The sequence below is a fragment of the Phodopus roborovskii genome, unplaced genomic scaffold, assembly GCF_943737965.1.
Source record: "Phodopus roborovskii unplaced genomic scaffold, PHOROB, whole genome shotgun sequence".
In the NCBI taxonomy this organism is placed as follows: Eukaryota; Metazoa; Chordata; class Mammalia; order Rodentia; family Cricetidae; genus Phodopus; species Phodopus roborovskii.
In genome coordinates this window covers 30,082,614-30,102,526 of record NW_026126511.1, presented here as the reverse complement: position 1 = coordinate 30,102,526, position 19,913 = coordinate 30,082,614, and the positions used below count along the sequence as shown (strand labels likewise).

The 19,913-nt window shown below is 35.6% G+C and overlaps 1 long non-coding RNA gene across 1 annotated transcript in view; it reads right to left on the bottom strand.

The window, feature by feature from the left end:
• Positions 1 to 1,472: 1,472 nt before the first annotated feature.
• The window catches only part of LOC127230476 (uncharacterized), a 33,051-nt gene continuing 14,610 nt past the window's right edge, over positions 1,473 to 19,913 (bottom strand). The window contains exon 3 of the long non-coding RNA XR_007835175.1: positions 1,473 to 1,563. This is a non-coding gene — a long non-coding RNA (uncharacterized LOC127230476). The remainder of the gene's footprint in view (positions 1,564 to 19,913) is intronic.

Here is a 19,913-nt window from a genome sequence, read left to right as displayed (position 1 = left end):
CCTAAATTAAATAAGCTAGTAGTAGAATAGCCTCCAATGCTGAACACAGTGTAGCCTCAGAAACAATCTAAACCATTGTCTGGCCTTTATTCTCAACATTATAGAAACTAGTTGCAAATATATTTTCAACATTAAAACCAAAATTGGCACCAATACATCTGACCTAATTTAGTGATCTCTTTCTCAATACAGCTACTTAAATCTTCACTCATGTTCTCATGATCCTACTGATCATGGAGAGAAGTAAATTCTATACATCGAATTTTTAAAACACCAACCGTGTAGAAAGACAGAAGAACATTTTTAGAGTTCTGTCTAGCCATCTTTTTCATACTTAATTTACATTCACTATCAGTGTTAATAATAATCAGGAAAGACTTAGTAGTGGCTTCACACCATGTACTAGTCTCATTATACTTTTTCCCAGAAATTATGATGGTTTATTTTCTTTCATCAAAGCTCAGGCATATTATATTACTTACAACTTTCCTAAATGTGCTGTTTTTAGAAATCTCTTTGCTTTGTAGATTATGTAGTTTGTAGCACTGAGCTTTTATTTTTATATTTAATAAATAAACTGTTGATATACATCATGTCCTTCCCTAATGTGTTCTGAGTTTAAACTTGTTGACATGTGTCTTATACCATGGCTGAGGATAAATTGTGGAAAGCTGATTTACATTAAATACTATAGAACATGGCATGTGAGCTACTACTATATAGTGAATCATCAATTATCATTTAGTGGCATTATACTAATAGACTCTATATTATAAAAAGTCTCTATCAGAAAAATTAAAATTTAAAAACAACTTTCATAGCCCATTTTAATTATAAATGTAAAAATTAACATATTCTTACCAGAATCCTTAAGTGTTATCCTTTGCATCAAACTAAAATAACCTCAGTGCATGTGAACATAGAAACAATTAAATATTTATTGAGAATTGGCCTATATTACAGACACGTAATTAGCTGTGGGAAATGCTGAAATGAGTAATACACTGTCATCAACCTACAGCCTCATAACACATCCAGTCTCTTTATGTATTTAGTGAAGTGTCCTTATTAATTTTTCCTCCTTATCTCAATGAACAAATGCAAAAATGTTTTAAATGTTTTTTTTTATTGTCTTGATTCATCTCCAAATAACAAACAACAAATAAATGAGACCCTTTGAAACAATTTCTTTTATTAAAATACCATGCAGGCAGCCTTTTCTCTTCATGCTCACTATTCATTTGTTGCATTATCCTTTAGTATTGGGTAGAAATGCAGTTAAATGCACAAAGCTTAGGGTCACACGAAAATTACCCAAAGCTTTATGGGTAATTAATTTGGGTTATATGAGGCAAGGGAGTGCGCATTAGTTACAATGGAAACTCTATGTAGTTACTAGACATTCACATCTCAGCATGGTTTCTAGTTCAGCCAGTAATTACTTATTCACCAGATTATCAGCTTTGAACCGGGTGAAGAAGGAATCCTCAGAAAAAGGTGTCATGTCACCCTGGAAACGTGATATCAAGCAGCGTAAATGGAATAAGCAAAGCTTCATTATTTCTACAAAAAAAAAAAAAAAAAAGACTTTGATATTTTCCTACCCAGTAGGAAAGTCATTTGAGATCTTTGGGTATGCAGTCTTCTACATGTCATTTGAAGGAGTTTGCAAGGGGTTACCTCTAAAGTGTCAACTCTAGCAGTTGTTCTAATACTGCTACAGATTAATATCTTCAGATCGTGAATCCTTTACAAATCTTGGGTACACAAAGCAGAATCTCTAAATTTCTCAGAAATATTGAATTTTAGACTTCATTAAGATTACTTCTTTGGTAATGATGTAAAAAGAGTAGATACTAGACCAGTTAATATACACATATTGATGACATAGAAAAAGAACTCTAGCCCAGTAAATGCCTCTTCCTTCATAGTCTCCTTGTGAAACAAGCTTATACAACTATTCCCAGGATACTAAAAATGGCCGGTGCAACATGGAACTATTTTTCAAGTCAACTAAAGATCTGTTTATCAGAGATGGTGAAATTTTCAAAAGTATTTTAGACACTGCCAATAATGCTAGATATATGAATGGAAGCAGGCACTAGTGATTTGCCACAAGTTGTTCTACAAAGAAGGAAAAAGTATGTCCTATATAACACAAAAAGTCTCGATATTTGCAGATAGTTAACCATTAGCTTCAACTTAAATTTAAAATAATTGTTTTCTCCCATAAGTAAATATAATAAATGATACTAAAATATTAAATGTAATTTGCCTTATAATTAATTTGATTAGGATAGAAATATAAATAATATACATCACAGCATACGACAGACCAAAAAATTTCATCTGTTTATGAGGCAGACATCAATTCTTAGAAGAAAAATTTGACCACTTAGAATATTTGCATTCATGCTTTATACCTATAGAATCAGGACAAAATGATAGTGGTAATTCACATACTGATTTCAAAGTTGAATTATTATTTTTTTTCTGTTCAGTGATTGCTTATAAGACCAACACCTAAGAGATAAAGTTTATGTACTTTACTATCTGGCTGGATAATATGTCCATAATACATATGATATTAACATTGTATCCTGCTCTACATTTAAATGTGTGTGATGTACAGTCTTGGGTGTCAGCTTCATTAGATTAAGAGAGGCCTTAAAGATTAGTGAAACACGCCTTTAGGAATAAAATGTCTGATATAAAGAATAGCATCCTCTAGTCCTTTGATGGACTTTGATATGACTGAATTCATAGTAGGAGATGAAAGGATGTGGGGCTGGTTTGGAAAAGGTATATCACTGAGGGTCTAATGCTAGGTCTACCTTGACCTGCTTATAGGTGTCCCCTTTCTCTGATTCTTGTCCACAGAGAAATGTGGAATCTACTTCATTACTTGCTTTTACCTCAACGATGCTCTATTTGAGCACATAGAGCCAAGCAACTGTGGACTGAACCCTATGGAAATGTGAGCCAAGCAAATGAACCCACCTCTAAGTTGTTTCTGCCTGATGTTTCAGTCCTAGCAAGTAATATATTAAAGCCTAAGACAACTTCTGAAAGACTCAAACAACAGTAACAATATCACTGTGGATTCCTATATCTCTCCACACACTGACAGAAAACCAAGTGCATTCCTTCACCTCTCTTGCCAAGTGGATTCCAACTATGTTTTCAGAGTCCACGTCTTCTTCAAATGTTCCTACATTACCACTATATCCTTGATTAATGATGAAAACCAACTTCAGAGACATATAAGGAATTATTCCTGTATAGATTTTTCACTTTAAAATAAATGTGTAATCACAGCAGGGCTATTTGTCAGTGATCCATCCAAACAGAAGTAAAACATAACTATGTCTAACTAAGCTGCCTGTAAGATACTCTGGTACAAGAATAGTTGCTAAATGTGTGATCAAATAAGTAAACAAAAAGAGATTTTGGACAGTAGACCTGATTCCCTTCAAATTGGGAATTGATGTGCTGTTTGAAATAAAATAATATAGCTGGCAGCTAGTAAACATCTCACAGGTTAAAAAATTATCAGAATTAAATAAGATTTTAGCTAGACTAAAAGTTAAAAACATACAATCAGTATAATATTATCAGCAGGTCATATGCTTTTATGAAACAAATGGTATAATTTAACACCATACTTAAATAAAGTAATCTTTCAATTTTTTATTTTGTTAAAGGTGCACATAAATGCAAGGTGAAGTCTGACCAAGGTTACACTTTTATTATTTTGAGTGAACAGATCACTAACTTCAACAAGATCTTAGATATCAGGTTAAGGACAAATTATCTGCAAGTACTAAAGAATATAATTTATGAAAAATGTGTTATATATTCAAAATGACTATAACCTCAAAGCACATAGGTACTAATAGGTATAGTGATGGATAAGGTAATAAACAGAGTAATTCATTCATATTTGACACTTAGTAAATGCCTTTATAATGGTGTTTTATCTCTTTTTATGAAGGAACTTCAAATAGTCAAACACTTTGGCTACATTTTCCATTAAGAAAGCTAAAGCACAGAGCTGAATGTTCTCTCAGATGGCAGAAGAGAGATATGAAGCCGTGTTTAGTGCTTCTTGCTGATGTCACCAGTAAAGCTCTCAGAAAGCAAACTCATAATTTTAGAATTCCATTAACTACTTTTCTGATACAGATTGCTAAAATATTCTATTCATTAGATAATGTGTTAATTGCATTGTGTAATTACACTGTGTGAGGCTGATTATTTGGTGAGCTATAATGAATCCAAACAAAAACAACCTAAGACTGAATCCAAACAAAAACTTCCAGCTGAATACCTTTCAATTAAAACATGCTACTCCAAAACCCAGTGTCCATTTTAGTACTGTCCTCACCGATGAACTTCCATAGCTTAGTAGCTCATATTAGCAGAAATGGCTTCATCATTTCCATTTGTTTCTTAACTAATTTAGAACTGAAATCCCAAGTTCTCATACAAAATAAAATAAAATGCTGTCAAAATTCACCTCTTAGATGCCACTAATAAATAATAGAGATAATTAGTGGATACCACACCACATGTGGTTCAAACAATTAAGTGGAAAAACACTTTTATGAATTTCCCTGGTTTCATAACATGAGGTAGATAGGTGATTACATATGTGCACATACATTTTAAATCAATTTACATTGAATTCCACAGAAATAGTATGTTTCAAGGCAAAGGGAAATATTACTCTACTTTTTAGAAATGTATAATAATATGTTACACATAGAAATATTATCCTCTAGTAGGTTTATCACCATGCTATAAGAACTACAAAACTGTATAATACTTTTTTCTTTTCACTTGATTTTTGTCCTGTAGATGTACCCCTCCCTCTGTGTACACTACCTCTAATATAGCCAAGACTTCCCTCTTGTGGTTGGTTGATGTCAGTATAAATTTTATCTTTCAAGTTAACAATAATTTAAAGTGGTATCTAGCAAAGAAACTTTTAAAAGTAAAATGACACAGCTTATGATGTGACCTCAAGCACAGGTGGTATCTATAATGAGTAACCTTAAACTCATTGATAGATTGTAGAGTTGAGATTCTCTCACATATTTTAAATTGCTCTTTTCAGAGTAAATCCCCAGTATTTTTCCTTTCTCTATGTTTCAGATCATTGCCTTCCTGCATAGGAATATTTTCCATTTGACTGGATTACATTTCTACAGACAGTCCTTCATGACAGACACTTAAATAGAATCTCATATTAAATATTTCCTATATCCTTTAGGGCATCTTTTTAGCCCCACATTAAATACAAAATAATTGAGAACAATATGTTGACTTTAATGTTGCTTCAAGAAGACCAATCCCACTTTTCCTAAAATTTAGGATTTGTGCACAGAATTGAGAAGGGTATTGTGAATATTAACCTAAACTCTTGATTAACATTTAGTTAAAATAAAAATCTCACTCTGAACAGCAAAGCAGTAAGTACAAGAAAAATTAAAAGAAATGAAGAGAAATTTGGAGCTTCTATGTAACACTTTTCACTAACAAAACAGTACTAAGAAGAGACTGGTTGCATCACTAACCCCCTATTTGGAGACAAGAACACTGCTATTTAACAATTTTTATGCATGAGACCCAACTGAGAATTTTACACTTCCCATATTATATACTTTGCTCTTATAATCATTATTTACTAAAAACTAGTAATATTAACATCTTCAAAAATTTTAAATGGTTTGATCAAAATTATAATCAAAACGATACAGTTCAATTAGGAAATGAACACCATAGATTATTTACCAGAAAGGTGAAGTGCTAAAGATGTGTCCTTTTTGTTAGTAATACACTTTTTTCTTTTCTAGCAAAAAATAAACCAAGTCCAACACAACAACGATAAGAGCATGCTGTGTGACTTTTTAGGGAACAATATGAACCATCTATTCATCCCAAATAGGGAAGCATTGACAGACCAAGTAAACAGCTACCAAAATCTAGCATAGTGAATGTGTGAATAGACTGAAGTTGTTTAGAGGAGTTTTGGGGAGAGGTTACCTACAGGAGCATGGATGACTTAAAAACACCTACATCACTAAAGAGCTCAAATAAGCACCAGTGACATATCATGAACGCTTCATCCCGGGAGTTCCCTGCATAACATGCAGATAGAGGAATAGGAAGACTTTTCTCTCCCCAGAAATTATTATTGCTTATATGACCTCAAGGAGTTGAATCTTATAAATTTAAGAAACTTCTGAGAGTTGTGAACTGCTTATTCTCAAGTATTAGGAAGAATCTTCTCTAGGACAAAATATTTCAATTCAAAGGAAATTCCTACACCACTGCTGGGCGATATCTGCCCATGCAATTAATCAGATTAGGCCAATTTAATAAAACCAGTTTTAATCGGAGCAAAGGAATGCCAGTTGATTCTCAGGCAAGAAAGCAGGAAAGAAATCACATGGCACACACTAGGCCGAGACTTCAAGTTCTCTGTACATGTGGTCTTAAGCAGTTGGGGCCTGAAGGTGCATTGGGGTAAAGTTTGGGGGTGTGGCATGGGGCACTAATGCTGGGCAGGGCTAAAGCAGAGTTCCCAGCTAAACATCTAGGTGAAGTTTAAAAAGGGGGCATGAAACCACAGCCGAGATTCCCAACAACAGAGGTAAACAACATCAGGTAATACATGTGAACACGATAAAGCTAAAGCTCAGTGCCAGACACACACCCCTGAAAAAGATGTTTGTCTTATTTATCGGATGACATGATTCACTATTTTAGTATAATATGGAATCTAGTTTTCGGTTGTTTAAGATTTACGGAAAATCTCTTAAGTGAATGGAAGAAAATATTGGGGGCAATGATTAAACCACTGTCCAACACATGGTTTCCCAGTTTGCTCTTTATTGGTGTGATAGAACACTGGCCAAAAGTAACTGGGAGAGGAAAGGATGTATTTGGCCTATATATTCTAATCACAATCCATCACTGAGGTAAGCCTTTAAGCACCTCAAGCAGGATGGGCCACTGGAGGCTGGAACCACCACAGACGCCAGGGATGAACACTGCCTACTAGCTTGCTCCCCAGGGCTTCCTCAAACTGCATTCTGACACTACCCAGGACAACCTAGTTAAGGGTGGCACTACCTCCAAGGGGCTGGATTTTTTTTCATATCAATCTTTAATTAAGAAAAAGTCCTGCAAACTTGCCTCCCTGCAATCTGGAGATGGTTTCTCAGTTGAGGTTTCTATGCACAGATGACTGAAGCTTTATCAAGTTTATCCAAAACTAACCAGGCTCATGCGAATTGCAGAGATTAGTGCAGAGCATTTTGAGAACTCTTCCTTTCTAAAATTGTAAGGGAAATTCAATGTACTTAAAAATGGGTCAATATAAAAATGATATTGTTCTCTTGGGAATGAAAGTATCCTAGGATGTTTCAGGGAGATGCTTTGTTTTCACCCAGGAACTGTGCTAGATAATCATTGATTATTCTGGTGTATTTCTTTGCTTCAATCTATTTACACTGATCCATAATTAAAGCCTCTCTGGGCATGAATAAACGTGTAAAAGATATTGAAAATTGTGATTATTTAAAATGTTATTTACTTGTGCATGTTAATGAATAGAAAGTGATCTGTAAAACATTTGTTTAGTAAGGCTTACAGAGATTTGAAGTTGACTGTGAGCATCCAGATTTCCCTTACTTTGTTAGAGTAAATACACCATAGAGATTTTGGTTTTCAAAGCAGAACATTCTTTCTGAGTTTCAAATTATTTGAGTTACCTATATTTCCATTAGAAATAAAACATGAGACAATAAAAACCGATAAATCTGAGACATGCCATCATTCTTAATTCAGTGTCTTAGAGAATTTTCACAGAAATAGCAAGGGCTGTCAAATGCTGCCGATCCAATGGACCATATTAGATTTGTACTGTGATGCATGCTCCAGTTGGAAGCAGGGCTGTATTACTAAAGCTTACAATAGATTTAAATACCGAAGACAATTCTGGCCACATATTGCAATAAGTAATGGATTCATGAGGTATCCATACGTTACAGTTGTCATAAAGTACCAAATGCATCTTACTAAAATGTTTAGCTAAAACAAAAGACAGATCAATCATCTATTTTAATAATACAGATACTTTCGCAGAATAGATGGAATTGACAATGGGAAAAATAGATATTAGACCATGAAATATTTGAATCCTTACTACTGCAATAGTGATAAATTAGTGATCATGAGTTCTATTTTAATAACTATATTTGAGGAAATAACAGTTGTGTATCGTGTTTTATTTTTGTCATATTTTATAATCACATTTTAAAGCTTTCACAAATTCCCGCCAGTTTTTATCAATAGGGTTTTTTCTACAAGTAATGGATTTGGAATTGATACCTTCAAATATATAAAATAAATACTGAATCCGTTCTGCACACAAAGATTCAGTCAACTTTTTTAAAAAAATCAATAGAAATAGTTTTGAAAATTATAAAACATACAAACTAATGAAATAATAACCAAAATTAATCTAAAAAACTTTATGGCATAAAACAAATTTTAGGAAATAAAAAGAAAAAAAAAGTAAAGAGTATTTAAAATGTGTTGATTTATTATTCATAATACTCTTTAGGCTAAGTTCTATTATCTTCATTTTATACAAATGCAATTTGGTAATTGCTATAAACTTAGATATAATAAGAGACAACACAATCAATATTCTAGAATGATAGATTTTCATTAGATACAACCATGAAACTGTTCCTGGGCAAGTATATGCCTACTTTTTTAATAGTTTATTGTAATACAAAATCCTAAAATGCCTGTTCAAAAAATTGCATTGTTCAAATTGAAAGCTTACTGTGAAGAAAGTGAAAGGTTCAAAAGATGGATATGGAAGGATTGCAGTGGAAACAGATTTTTTTCTGAGTAGTTATCAATGGGAATCAGTCAAAGGAGAAAAAATGTGGTCTCAAACAGTTCATGTTTCATTTCCTAAAATGGTGAGCTACCCTCTACTGGAAACATTCAGAGCCTAATCACCATGGAAAGATATTTCTATATTTACAGTTCTGAATCTAGAATGCCAGTATTACCATAGGAATTGATACCTTTAACTTTAAGAAAAGTAAGTACAAACCTCAGTAGATAGCTGAGCATTCAATGAGCGATGACATAAAAGTCTAAGCATGATAGGCTTTTCCTGTAAAATCAATAAAATATAAATATTATCATTTTAGCCACAAATAAGTACTCACCTGCTTTTAGGTATTTAAAAGCCAAGTGTTGTACATTAGGAAAGGAAATAGCATAGTATAAAGAAAATTAAGGAAGTCCCCACCTTTGTTGAGGCACTTAATGATCTTAAAAGAAATGCCAAAACATTATAATGTGGCTTGATGTGTGCTAATCCAGATACTTTGGGAAATGAGCAAGTAGATACCTTCTCAACTGAATTTCTAACATGGCTGCACTTGAGCTCCCCAGACACTATCCAAAGGATCATGGCTCACTGCTGTTTCTTTTTATATATGCCTATATTTGGACTGGGTATCCTGCTGTATTTCAAAATTATTTTACAATTTTCTGTCAATTTTTCACCATTGGCTAATACATTGGTTATTTTTTATATGTTTCACCAGTAAAGAATAGCCTTGTATCCAGTAATAGCTTCAGAATGTCATTATAGAAAATGCTAGAAATGAGAACTCTGAAAACTTATTTGCCTAATAAGCACAGCAGTTTTAATTATAATGCATTTTATTGCAATACTTGAGAAAACATTTATAGAGACCATGGAAACTTAAACCCTACAAGTGATCTATTGTTGCCCCCATTACTGGTTTTATATTATATTTTGAAATATGGTACTTTAAATATGAACTTTGAAGTTAGTAATTTTGACAAGACTTTATTTCCTCATGGTATATACAATTTGGTTTTACTGTGCTGAAGTAGTCCCTCAGCTTGAAGAATCCTGTCTACCACATTTTAGGGTCCTTGCTGCTCTTTAAACACCCATCAAATACCACATCTTCTGATTTCTTCTTAAACCTTTCTCTTTCATAATCCATGATGTATGAGTAAAAGCATGTGCAAGAAGTTCTCCATTCACATGTGTGTCTATGGATGTGGAAAACAGATTTCACTGTTATTTCTCAGTCACTTTCCATTGTATTTTGAATCTTACCTCTTTTTTGTGATTATAATTATATCATTCTCCCCTCCACTTTCTCTCTTAACACTTACATCCAGCCCTTTTTGCTTTTCTTCAAATTCAGGCTTCTTTTTAAATTAGTTGTTGTTATGTGTGCATGCATGTGTATATGTATGAGTGAGAGAGAGAGAGAGAGGGAGAGGGAGAGAGCATTACAGAAAACCACGGTCATCAAAGTGTAGATTTAGAGATCCCATCCATAACTGATAATTATAGCACAACTCTTAAACCTAAGGCTCAGGGATCATTGCTGAAGACGGAACAGAAATATTGTAAGAACAAAAGGATCAGTGAGTTTGTTGTGAGATTGTGCCTCCTAATGACGTCAGAAAATATATGTATAAAGTCTTACCAATATGACTACCAAAACATGAACTAACCCAGATGAAAGCAATAGACATGCTAACCTGGATGAGGTAAAACTCATTTTTTTTTTTTTTTTTTTTTTTTTTTTGAGACAAGGTCTTTCACTGATAATGTAGCTCACTATGTTGTATACACAAGAATACCAGTCAACCTCAGGAATCCCATGGTTCCAGTTCTCTAGCACTGTGATTTGTGATATATGGGACTTTCTCAGGAATTTCACACAAACATTGGGGATCCCAACTTAGGGACTCATGCTTACACTGCAGCATTTTTCCAGAACTATCCTGCCACGCTTTAAAGAAACAGAAGAGTACTGATCATATTTTCTAATATTAATTTTTAGTAGAGTTGGCATAGTTTATTTGTCTTGTCTCTGAACATTACTAATCTATGAATGTTTTATCACCCCTAAAGTTGTGTATTGCCATCCTAGGTGCTCAACAAACATTTGCCCAATAGTGAAATAAAAAAAGTCCTCATTTATCCTAGCCGAATAGTAAAAGAAGTAAAGTAAGAGCTACCGTGAATATTAACAATTTTAACATAATTCTAGTTTTAAAAATCCTCACAATACAATTAAAGCTCAAGTAATGTAGTTCCAAAAAATGACTGCCTTTACATTTCCACCAAGTTTCTTTTTTATGAGAGTGCTAAGTTATAACTCAATAGCCAATTCACTGTGTTTTAGTCTTGCTGTCTAATGAAGATTTTTTTTTAATGTATGGATTGTGAAAAATAAGAGGACATTATCAAAATCATAGCGCTAACACATGGAAGTGACCTATTGTGACATGCTTGAGAGACCACGGTCATGGTGAAAACTTCCCCAAGTACTTTTAATGTATATACATGAATGATGGTTGTTTATTTTATTAGGTCAATGAAAGTTCCTAAAAATATATGCTGTGTAAAGATTGTTGAATTAGAAGATGTACTTTCAATGGACAAGGATATACAAAATCCTTCAGACTTGTATTATGACAAACTGTTGAGAAATCCCCAAAAGAAATGGTCCAGATTTGAAATTTAAACATTTAATTGTTTACTTAGAATTTCTAAAGAGAATACCTGTAAAGTTGAAGGTGACTTTGATAATCTACAGTAGTTTGTTGCTTGCAGCTGAGGCAAATTCAAAGACAATGTTTTTTGTTCTTGTTTGTTTGATTGTTTGTTTTTTCCATTGTCAAGTTGGTATAGAAAGCATTCAGTTTTAGAGAACAGTGTGTCCTACTGATTTTCTGTCTATTTTTTATATTTACATTTTTTTTCACTTTAATTACCAACCATAATTCCCCCTTTCATCCACTCCTGATCTCTCCTGTCCCTGCACTGCACTCAACCCCACATCCACATCCCATGGAGAGATAACAAAGTCTGGCATAACAGTTTGAGGCAGGACCAAACTCATGTATCTAGGCTGTCTGCTCTGTTTCTTGCTTTCTCCCCTCTACCTATGCTTTCTCAATTTTAATTCTAAATCCTTAAATAGTTTAGCAAATATTCATGTAATGTAGCATTTAGTAGAGTGAGTTGCAATAAGCAACTTTATGATATGCACTGCAATGAAATGAAACAATTATCCTACAAGCCTGGAATAGATTCCATAATCCATTGCTTTCCTTTAAAATACAGTATACATTAAATATAATGCATATTTAAATATAGATCTGATATTGAACTACTTAAGAAATTACACAGTTGCTTTAGATATTACAGCAGATTTTACTCAAAAAGTTGGTAAATATTGTAACTCCTGCAAAAGTAATAAAATACCACTTATTATTCAACTGCCTAACAAAATGCTAAAATGCCTTTTTTTGTTGACAGTTTTCGTTTTGTTTAATTTTATATTTATTACTGACCTCTCTTTGGCTCAGAAAATCCTCTTTAACATATGCAACACATCAATAATAAGTTCATAAGTAGGTGTTGAGGAGATGAATTAAAGGTTAAGAAATTATGTACTTTTCAAAACACGTTTAGCTCCAGGTTAAACAGAATATGTCAAAAGTCAAAATTATCAATAGGAAAAATATATCATTAATTATGGACCAGAATAAATATTTAACTGCATTATGTGAAAAATATATATCAAGCTTGAAAATGATAAAAATATATGATTTTAAGTTAATAGTTTCATGAAAATAGTCAGATTATGAAGATTTATGACTGGCGGGACCCTGAGTTCATTCTTCTATTCACTCTGCACTTTTGTCCCAATACAGGTATACATTTTTAAAAAAGGTTTTAGATTGAAATCCGGGCCCCACCAAAGAACGAGGTCTCAGCGGGAGAGTGCCAGTTTCCAGTGAGATCCCACTACCCTGCAAAACCTTCTCAAGTTCCAGCCCAGCCCTAGTCCTCTTCTGCTGGCTATTGGCCAGAGGTGAGTCTGGGCCCAATTGGGGCTGCCTGTCCCCTACAACCTCTTTTCTCCCCTCCCCTGCCTGAACTCCCTGGATTGGCCCCTGATCCTGCTGCTCCTGTCTCCAGTCCCCATCAAGAGCACCCTTGGAGCTCTGATACACCCCCACCCATCCCCACCTCCAGCCTACACTGTGCCCTACCCCACCTAAGGTCCTGCCACTCTGGTTGAGCACTGGGACAGAGGGTGGAGCCAACAGTCTACCCTACTTCAGAGACTTATCAGTGCAACTCCGAACAAAGGAGACCTGACTATCCACATGGGACCACCTGTAATTTCCACCGGCTTGGTCTCTGACCCCACCTCCAGTCCTCTGCTGGAGTTCCGGGCCCCTCCCAGAGATCCACCTATCTCTGCGGGTCCACTCAGAGTTCCTGCAGGCAAGATCCTTGACCCCCAAATCCGGGCCCCTGACAAAGAACGAGGTCTCAGCTGGAGAGCGCCAGTTTCCAGTGAGATCCCACTACCCTGCAAAACCTTCTCAAGTTCAAGCTCAGCCCTCATCCTCTTCTGCCGGCTATTGGCCAGAATTATTGGCCAGAGCTATTGGCCAGAGGACCACTGTGAGTACCTGCTGGCATCTTCTTCTGGATCCTCATCCTTGACCCCATCCCTGGATCCCTGTCTGCGGAGAAACCTCCTAGAGAGCTTGGACCACATAGACCTACAGATATTGAATCTCAGATCCACATAAGCCCATTGGGGAAGTACCATAGAGAGAGGGAAGAGACACCACCAACACCTACTGGAAGAAACTATGGGAAGAAGGCAATATAAGAGAACACCTAACAACAGAAAGACAAACATGACACCACCAGAATCTAGGGAATCTACACCAACTAGAATGGAACACAACAACAACAAAGCAGAGGAAGCAGAAGAGTACAACTTAAAAATCTCCATCATAAAAATGGTAGAGGCCCTCAAAGAAGATGTGAGAAAATCCCTTAAAGAAATGGAGGAAAAAACAAACAAAAAAGTGGAAGAAATGAACAAATTCCTTAAGGAAAGTACAGAAAGCCAAGAAAAAAAACAACTAAACAGGTGAAGGAAATGGTTCAAGACTTGAAAACTGAAATTGAGAAAATAAAGGCAACACAAACGGAAGGAAGGCTGGAAATTGAAAAGCTGGGCAAAAAATCGGAAACCACGGACACAAGCATAACCAATAGAATTCAAGAGATGGAAGAGATAATCTCAGGCGCAGAAGATAAACTAGAAGAAATAGATTCATCGACCAAAGAAAATCATAAATCCAACAAATCCTTAACACAAAACATCCAGGAAATGTGGGACACCATGAAAAGGCCAAACCTAAGAATAATAGGCATAGACAAAGGTGAGGAAGCCCAGCTCAAAGGTGCTGAAAACATATTCAACAAAATCATCGAGGAAAACTTTCCAAATCTGAAGAAGGACATGCCCATGAAAGTACAAGAAGCATACCGAACCCCAAATAGGCTGGACCAAAGAAAAAAGACCCCTCGACATATAATAATAAAAACACCTAGCATACAGAATAAAGAAAGAATATTAAGAGCAGCAAAGGAAAAAGGACAGGTAACATATAAAGGCAGACCTATCAAAATTACACCTGACTTCTCCATGGAAACCCTCAAGGCCAGAAGGTCCTGGATAGATGTTCTAAAAGTATTAAGAGAACACGGATGCCAGCCTAGGCTACTATATCCAGCAAAACTCTCAATCACTATAGATGGAGAGAACAAGATATTTAATGACAAAACCAGATTTTCCCAATATGTATCTACAAATCCAGCCCTACAGAAAGTATTGGAAGGAAAACTCCAACCCAAGGAAGGTAACTATGCCCACAAAAATGTAGGCAACAGATAATCCAACTACACCAGAAACCTAGGGTGAAGCAGAACTAATATATTCACAATACCACTGCCAACAACAAACCTAAATCAAACAAGCATCAACAATCAATGGACCATACTCACCCTCAACATTAATGGTCTTAACTCACCTATAAAAAGACACAGGCTAACAGAATGGATACAAAGACAGAATCCATCCTTCTGCTGCATACAAGAAACACATCTTAGCTCCAAAGATAGACATTACCTCAGGGTAAAGGGTTGGGAAAAGATTTTCCAATCAAATGGAAATAAGAAGCAAGCAGGCATAGCTACCCTAATATCTAACAAGTTAGACTTCAAACCAAAATTATTCAAAAGAGATGAAGACGGTCATTTCATATTCATCTCAGGAGAAATCCATCAACACAAAGTCTCAATTCTGAACATCTATGCCCCTAATACAAAGTCACTCACATTCGTAAAAGAAACACTACTAAAACTCAAAGCTCATATAAAACCTCGCACACTTATAGTGGGAGACTTCAATACACCACTCTCAACACTAGACAGGACCACAAATCACAAACTCAGCAAAGAAACAAAAGAATTAACAGAAGATATGTCTCAACTGGGGTTAACAGACATCTATAGAACATTCCATCCAAAGACAAAAGAATATACCTTCTTCTCTGCTCCACATGGAACCTTCTCTAAAATTGACCACATACTAGGAGACATAACAAACCTCAACAGATACAAGAGAATAGGAATAGTCCCCTGTATCTTATCGGACCACCATGCTTTAAAATTGGAATTCAACAACAACACAAATAGCAGAAAACCTGCAAACTCATGGAAACTTAATAATGTGCAATTGCACCACTCCTGGGTCAAAGAAGAAATAAAGAAAGAAATTAAAGACTTTCTAATATTCAACGAGAATGTGGATACAACATACCCGAACTTATGGGACACCTTGAAAGCAGTGCTACGAGGGAAGTTCATTGCACTAAGTGCCCATATGAAGAAAACAGAGGATAGTCACATAAAAGAATTAACAGCCCAACTGAAAACCTTAGAACAGAGAGAAGCGAATTCACCCCGCAGGAGTAGACACCAGGAAATAATCAACTTGAGGGCTGAAATCAACAAAATAGAAACCAGGAAAACAATACAAAAAATCAATGCAACAAAGAGTTGGTTTTTTGAGAAAATCAACAAGATAGACAAACCTTTATCCAAATTAACGAAAAAGCAGAGACAGAACATGCAAATTAACAAAATCAGAAATGAAATGGGGAACATAACAACAGACACAGAGGAAATCCAGACAATTTTCAGGTCATACTTTGAAAATCTGTATTCCACAAAAATTGAAAATTCAAAGGAAATGGACAAGTTTCTGGATAACTATCACTTACCAAAATTAAATCAAGAACAGACAAACAACTTAAATAGACCTATAACCCGCAATGAAATAGAAGCAGTCATCAAAAACCTTCCAACGAAAAAAAAATCCAGGGCCAGATAGATTCAGTGCAGAATTCTACCAAACATTCAAGGAAGAACTAATACCACTACTCCTCAAACTGTTCCACAAGATAGAAACAGAAGGTTTATTGGCAAACTCTTTTTATGATGCCACAATAACTTTGGTACCCAAACCTCTCAAAGACACAACCAAGAAAGAAAACTACAGACCAATATCCCTGATGAACATCGATGCAAAAATACTCAATAAAATACTGGCAAACCGAATTCAAGAATACATCAGAGAAATCATCCACCATGATCAAGTAGCCTTCATCCCTGGATTGCAGGGATGGTTCAACATACGAAAATCTATCAACGTTATCCACCATATAAACAAACTGAAAAAGAAAAACCATATGATTATCTCCCTAGATGTGGAAAAAGCCTTCGACAAAATTCAACACCCTTTCATGATAAAGGTATTAGAGAGGTCAGGGATAACAGGAACATACCTAAACATAATAAGAGCAATATGCAGCAAACCAACTGCCAACATCAATCTGAATGGAGAGAAACTTAAGCCAATTCCTCTAAAATCAGGAACAAGACAAGGCTGTCCTCTCTCTCCATATCTCTTCAATATCGTACTAGGAGTTCTAGCTAATGCTATAAGACAACAAAAGGAGATCAAGGGCATCCAAATTGGAAAGGAAGAAGTCAAACTGTCTCTATTTGCAGATAATATGATAGTTTACATAAGCGACCCAATAAACTCTACCAGGGAACTCCTACAGCTGACAAACACCTTCAGAAAACTAGCATGATACAAGATAATCTCAAAAAAATCAGTAGCCCTATTTTTTTCAGACGACGAAGAGGCAGAGAAAGAAATCAGAGAAACATCACCCTTTACAATAGCCACAAGCAACATAAAGTATCTTGATGTAACACTTACCAAACAAGTAAAAGACCTATATAATAAGAACTTTGTGACTCTAAAGAAAGAAATTAAAGAAGATACCAGAAAATGGAAAGATCTCCCATGCTCTTGGTTAGGTAGGATAAACATAGTAAAAATGGCAATTTTACCAAAAGCAATCTACAGATTCAATGCAATCCCCATTAAAATCCCACCACAATTCTTCACCGACCTTGAAAGGATAATAATCAACTTTATATGGAGAAACAAAAGACCCAGGATAGCCAAAACAACCCTATACAATAAAATAGCATCAGGAGGCATCACCATTCCTGACTTTAAGCTCTACTACAGAGCTATAGTTCTGAAAACAGCCTGGTATTGGCATAAAAATAGACAGGTAGACCAATGGAATCGAATTGAAAATCCTGACATTAATCCACGCACCTATGAACACCTGATTTTTGACAAAACAGCTAAAATTATACAATGGGGCAAAGACAGCATCTTCAACAAATGGTGCTGGCACAATTGGATGAGGGTGTGTAGAAGACTGCAGATAGACCTATGTCTGTCGCCATGCACAAAACTCAAGTACAAATGGATCAAAGACCTCAACATCAATCCAGCCACATTGAACCTCTTAGAAGAGAAAGTAGGAGGTACCCTTGAACAAATTGGTATAGGAGACAGCTTCTTGAACATAACTCCAGGGGCACAGACACTGAAAGAAACAATTAATAAATGGGACCTCTTCAAACTTAGGAGCTTCTGTAAGGCAAAGGACACAGTTGACAAGACAAAAAGGCAGCCCACTGACTGGGAAAAGATTTTCACTAATCCTATATCCAACAAAGGGCTGATCTCCAAAATACACAAAGAACTCGGGAAACTAGTCAACAAAACACCAAATAACCCTATTAGAAAATGGGGTACAGAACTGAAGAAAGAATTCTCAATGGAGGAAAACAAAAAGGCTGAAAGACACTTAAGAAAATGCTCCACATCCTTAACTATCAGGGAAATGCAAATCAAAACAACTTTGAGATACCATCTTACCCCTGCCAGAATGGCTAAAATTAGAAACACCAGTGATGGCTTATGTTGGAGAAGATGTGGAGAAAGTGGAACACTCCTCCACTGATGGTGGAAGTGCAAACTCATACAGCCATTTTGGAGATCAGTATGGCGATTCCTCAGGAAAATGGGAATTAGTTTACCACAGGACCCGGCAATCCCCCTCTTAGGCATATACCCAAAGGATTCACATCCATGCAACAAAGACATCTGTTCAACTATGTTCATAGCAGCACTATTTGTAATAGCAAGAACCTGGAAGCAACCATTGATGTCCCTCAATTGAAGAATGGTTAATGAAGATGTGTCACATCTACACAATGGAATACTACTCTGCAGAAAAAAATAATGGTATCTTGAAATTCGCAGGCAAGTGGATTGCACTTGAAGAAACCATCCTGAATGAGGTAACCCAGTCACAAAAAGAGGAACATGGTATGCACATAGAGACAGCTTACCTAAACAAGGAGGAGCTAAGGGCCACTAGACTGATAACTGGGAAGCCAGCAGGGGACTGACTCGGGCTCCCCTGAATATGGGTCTCAGTCAGAAGGTCTGAGCAGTCTAAGAGACCTCAGACAGTGGAGCCAGGATGTATCCCTGGTGCACAAAAGGACTTTGCAAACATATCCCCCATGGAGGGATAACTGCCTTATTCTAGAGACAGGAGAGAAGCCCTAGTCCCTACTTCACAGGACCTGTCACATCTACATAACCCCAACTGGATGGCATTCCCCTACATATGGAATTATGGTGCGGGGATGGGAGGGGAGGGTGTTTAGAGTGCATGTGAGAGGGCAAAGAGGGTAAAAGGGAGGGAGGGAGGGAGAGGGAACTGGGATCGACATGTAAAATAATAAATTAAAAAAAAAATGTTTTGACTCCAAAATTTAACTTGAAGAACAAGTTACTGGGGAAAAGGATTTCTATTTTTGTTTCCATAGAAAATGAAAAGATGTGGATTCCTTCCAGACTAATGTGGTTTGATCACACCAGACCGCCTGAAACAGAGTACAAGGTGATCCTACATTCAAAACAGCTGGACAAAACAGCCCTACATACTACAGCCAGGATATCTGAATCTTCTTCGAATCCCCCAAGACAGCACCCCTTACCAGCAGGAAGTAGTTTGGAAAGAACGACGCCCAATTTCCCAAATATTGTGTATAAATGTTTGTTTTCATTTAATTGGACTTTGTTATATGAAATTAAATAAAAAATTATAAATAAAAAAAGGTTTTAGATTTAAGGGCAAAAGAATGGTTGGAAAAGATAACTAAATTAATTTTTATTTTTTGAGATTATAATAAAATTATATCATTCTTCTATGTTTCTACCTCCCAAAACTTTCCATTTATCACTCCTGCCCCTTCCTTGTTTTTACAATATTATGGCCTCTTTATCTTTAATTGTTGCTACATTACTTTAATAAAATAATTTGTTGTTTTTAGAAATACTATTTGTAGAAAAGTCAGGGTAAGGAAGAGATACTCAAATGGTTCTGCATGTTTTTAATTTATCCTGTTACATGGCTTCTGTGCTAACAACTCACTTGAAATGTCATTTTTCCTTTAACATTTATCAGGAATATCTGCCTCACTTATATTT